Source organism: Cryptomeria japonica, chromosome 7 (genome assembly GCF_030272615.1).
Source record: "Cryptomeria japonica chromosome 7, Sugi_1.0, whole genome shotgun sequence".
In the NCBI taxonomy this organism is placed as follows: domain Eukaryota; kingdom Viridiplantae; phylum Streptophyta; class Pinopsida; order Cupressales; family Cupressaceae; genus Cryptomeria; species Cryptomeria japonica.
Window position 1 is genome coordinate 274,762,222 of NC_081411.1, and position 5,432 is coordinate 274,767,653.

The following is a 5,432-nucleotide window of genomic DNA, read 5'->3' on the forward strand; positions in this document are numbered from 1 at the left end:
CAGGGCTATCACCAGTAAGCAGTCGGTAGTGGAGAAGTTCCCAGGAAAGGAATTGAGCTTGGATGGTAGCCTTTGACATCCAAATTGCATTACTCTGCTTAGGCCATTTGGTAGAAGAAAAGGAACATTTCCACTTGATATTCAATCTTAGATTAATCTTGAAAACTGGAAGGGGTCTCAAATACACAACTCAAAGTGAAAAGTGTATTATGCTAGAACCATTATGCTACTGCCAATCTTTGAAAAAGTTACATCTTGTGTTGGTGCAAAGTTTATGTCATGTCCCATTTCTAGTCAATCTAAATCTATACATATTAAGTCTGTACTTGTGTCTTCCCTGTTTCCTCTGCTATGCATTTTTCCAAAGTTGCATGGAAACGGATATGGTATTGGATACGGATACGGTATCGGCCATTTTTTAAGACCCCCAATATGGATACGGCTGGATATGTCATTCATAAAAAACACATACACATATATTTTACACAATTTTCTAAGTTATTCGAGGAGATTTTCATTACTTCAAAAGCAATATAGACACATAATTGCTACATAAATAATGATAAGTTGATTTAACATTTTACAATATGCAAAAATAGTAGAGTTGCATTAGAAGATAACCCAAAAAATGGGTCACTGAAATAGAAAAACATTTCATTTGTCTTTCTCATTTGGTGTAGGTTTTGTTAATACCAATTTTTTTTTCAAAAAATGCATGAATGAAGTTTTGTAAAATTAAATTTAGGAAGACTTACGTCAAATTTTAAAAAAATTCAAATCACATAGTATCTAGCATGGTTGGAAATCAAGGATTTTTGGGCATGTGTGGGTACAGTATTCGACATGTATCCAGGCTGTATTGGATACGTATCCGTTTCGGAAACGGGAACAGATACAGGGATACACGTGCCCAGGGAGGGACAAAGGAGTTTCTGGCTACTCTGCATTTTTCCTTCCTTTGTATGCCTTTTCTTCCACCTCTGCTCTTCCCTTCTCCTTGTTGAAGTTTCAGACTTCCCCATTAAGTCATGCCTTCCATCTATCACTTGGCTTGCCATTGTATTTGTCGGGCTTTCAGACTTGTCCTCAGGTGATATTTCCACTTGTGTTTCCGTTCCCCTCCCAATGTCCTACTAGATATCATTTTGAATTGAATAATCTATTTTTTGGCACCATTATTTTAAAAGTGAAATCTTTCTCGCCCATGATCATTGTTCAAATTTGAACTTGTCGATGTACATGGTGACCAACCTATTCTGTTTGTGGCGGATGTAAAAGAGTGAATATTTTCATTTGGGATCAGCATCTAAAATTCATTTGAGCAATTGCGTTTGAGCATAGGAGTCATAGGACAAAATCTCTAGTGATTTTGGAGGGTGATCTCATATAGAGTTCGGTGTAGAATCCAGCTGCATGGTATTGATTTGATTTGTCATTACCAGTGGCACGAATTCTTGTTGTAATTGCTGATATTGCAGAACTATTTGAATGTAATCCAATCATCGATGTAACAAGAAAGAGATCAAGAATTGTATCTGTTATTTCTTTTCATTATAATAAGAAATTTGATATTTATGTATGTCATTGTTGTATGGAATGTAACGATATTGGTGATGTATAAACAATAAATTAAGTCTGTGTTGTCTAAGATCTATTTGATAGTGTTGATATTGGATTTGTCTTATTGTTTTGGCTCGAGACATCATGGTGGTATCAGAATCAGTGATCTTGCTAGCCTATGTGTTCAATGTTCAACTTAGCATGTTTTAGTTTTATGTAATATAGTGACAAAGCAACCAAGTATCACTTGAGGGAGACTAGGAAACAAAGTCGATCTTTAGAAAGTGTAGCGACTCAATCACCTCCTACCAAACCCATTGCAGACCATAAGAGTATGGCAAAAAGAGAGAGGAGAATGAACATAGACAACAACTCAGATGGTCGGCCTGAAAGAAAGTTTGATCTAATGACTGATATGATGGCACAATTGCTTCACAAGATGGACAATAATATGAATACACCTAGACAAATGATGGGTGAAACAAGTGCTTCTGAAGATAATAATCTAGATGTCACTCAAAGCTACACACAAAGGACTATTCTTGTTTATCTGCAAGACCAACCTGACCTACCTTTCTGAATAAGCAAGTGGAGGCTCCAAAGCCTGAAGCTCAAAACTCATCGTTTGATGATATTAGGGCTTGTCATGCAAAATATATAACTCTTCCTAAGGAAATTTAAAGTGCAATGTCACTCACCAATTATATGAACTTGAATTAGTCCTAGAATGGTTACAGACCTGAGCCTAGACTGCAAGCCATTTAGAGAGATGTGCAACAAGCTTTGGGAAAGTTAACACTCTCTCCCTGTGATGGATCTAACAAATGCTCTAATCATGTGTGGATACAGAAGCTAGACATATACTTGTCTATCAAACTGATGACCGAAGATGAAGAAATCAAGTTTGCCACCTTGCATTTGGAGGGTACTGCGCATGAGTGGTGGTACCACAATCTGATCACTCAAGGTCATGGATCCAGTACACCATATGATGAGTTCTACAAGTGTTTGATTAACGGGTTTGATTCGAAGGATCTTGAAGTTTATTTCAAAGATTTGACTTAGCTAAGATAATGTGATTTAGTGGAGTAGTGGAGAACTATGTAATAGAGTTTCAAAAGCTGTCGATGATGGTATCAAACATTACACATAGAAGATTGACTATGCTCTCCATCAAAGGGTTAACTGAATCTCTCAAGGGGTTAATCAAGACTTTTGGACCACCTACCTGTTGTGACGTATTCACACATCGCCCCATTACAAATGGGGACCCCTACTTTTTTGCTTTCTAGGATTGGTCCTCTTAGCTTAGTTCTAGGTTAGTGTTGAGTCTTTCGATATGAACCTTTGCATTGAAGAGGTATAGTGGGTCAAGAGGTCAGAAGTTGATCAAGTTTGTCTCTTTAAGATGAACCGAGGTTCGACACTTCCTTTACCCAGCCAAGATTTTATCACTTCCACTTCTCCCAACACTGCCCGTGGGTGCCCAGGCCCGATCACTCTCATTTCCATTCCTTGCCTTCGCCATCACCATTCCACCCTTTCATCCTTTCATCTCTCTCTTCATTCCATAACCCTCCATCTTGATGGCTTTCCACTTCCCCTTTCCTACCATCGCCATTTCACCCTACCCTTTCCACTTCCATATCCCTTACCTTCTATCTCTCTTTATCTTTTATCACCTTCACCTAACATACTCATCTACTACCCTTCACCTACATTTAGTCCTACCACTACACCCCTTAACCTCCATCTTACACCCTCACCTCCCTTCACTAACTTCCTTTCCACCTTACCCCTACCCCTATTCTATCCTAACATCTCCCTTCCTCTCATACCTTCTATCTCACACTCCCACACTCCCACACTCCCTTTAGCCTACCATCCACACTAACTTCCTTTCCTCCTTTATTCCCCTAAAATCACCTATTCTAACCCACATCCCATAAGTCTCACTTCCATTATTTCCCTAAGCTTACCTCTACCCCTACCCCTAACCTTCTTACCCATCTATCCCACCTTCCTTCCCTAGTCTAAACCTCATCCCATTATAAACTACACCCCTCTACCCTTTTATTACCTCCTCATACCTCCCATTACATTTTACTCCCCAACCTTCCCTAACTCCATCCACTACCTCTTATACCTCCTGACCCGACGCATCTCCTACTTCCATCATTTATATCCCTTATGTCCCCCTTTCCTCCAACATCCCATTTCCCCTCTTTCTCCACGTAGCAGCTTCCCTTACCACTTCCCTCACATTCCTCTCATCACCCTTTTGGGCCCCACTTTAAACTCAAAATGGAGAATTGAATTAACTTTTTTATTAAAGACTCTTGTTGGGACCCACCAACCACTGGTTTGGGGAATTTAAATGTTTTTTTTTTGGTCTTTCATATTAAACGGGCCCCACCACCACCAGAATTTTTTGAATGAAAGAAAAGTTCTTTTTTTTAATAGAAATTTTAAAAAGGGAGAGCATCCACCTCACTCTACTCTTCCACCTTATTCCCCCGTGGCACTTCTTTACAACACCACCCCATCCTCTTTGTTGTTACACCTTTCATCCCTTCTCACATTCGTGGCATGTTTTGGACTCCACTAAGATTCAACGATAAAAAATATGAAGCAATTCACTTCAAAGTTGATTCAAAACTTCTAGGTTTGTACCTACAGATCCATCTTGAAGGGAGATATTAATCACTGATTGGCTCCAAAGGAGAGAAGATTTTCAAGCAAAAATGAGGTGAATTATAAGGGACAAGCTATGTAAGAAGAGATTCAAGCAGGCTGGTTCCTAGTCACGGGAAAATTTATCAGATCTTCAGGAAGAGATCAGGCCTCATTCACTCTTGGTTTAAATGCAATATCCAGTGGATTAATTTCTCTGAGTTTAGACCACAATCAGATCTAAGTATTATTTCATACTCAGAAATATGATTAATGTACATGATAATTAATTCAAGTTTTGTGTCTTTGCAGGTATGGTTGTAAACAAATAATGGAGCACGAGGAATATAGGATGATGATAAACCAAGAATGGGGAATCCTCCACATAAGGGAAGAGATCTGATCTGTGCATCTCCACATGAAGAATGCACTCAGATAGAGTTAATCCTGCAAATATAGGAAGTCCTAAAATCAGACCAAAGCTTATGAAAATCCGGCCTGATTCAATTGTGCAAGCAAGTGAATTTGATTGATCAATCATCTGCTACAAAAGAACCTCTGATGGCCGATTCAATGAAGAAGGTTTTGACAACGAAAGATGAAGTTTTGACTGATGTAATGACCGATTTGCCTTAGGGATTAAAATTTGATGAACTTAGTTTCTAAATCTGGATGAAGCTTTGGAAAGCAAATGGATTTCAAAGGTCTTCTTGAGGTTAATCTGATATGGATGACTAAGACTTAGGATCTGAATTGATGGAATGAGTTTCGTCAAGTGAAGAAATTGTCCAGTATTCCCAATTTGAAGCGAAATCCCTGCTAAGGCCTTCTTTGAAAGGTTGATTTGATATTTTTCACATTGGAGTGACAGAGACTTGTTTGAACGAGTTATTGATCATGAACAATGAGGAATTTGAGCTAGGGCATCAAATTCGCTCATGACCCTTCCAAAGGTACAGGAGCGAGTTTTCTTAGAACACCTTCTTGCTCCTTACTTGGATCCAAACTCACGCTTTCAGGGCTTGATTGAAGGAAATTTGAGTTGTGTGTGCCTTTAGAAGTGAATTCGACCCAAGTTGAATGATGAAGTCTGGAGAATTTGAACAATATTGTCAATTTCGCTCCTGACCCTTCCAAAGGTACAGGAGCGAATTTTTCTTAGAGCCCTCTATTGCTTCTAAGTTGGACCAAAATCCTTG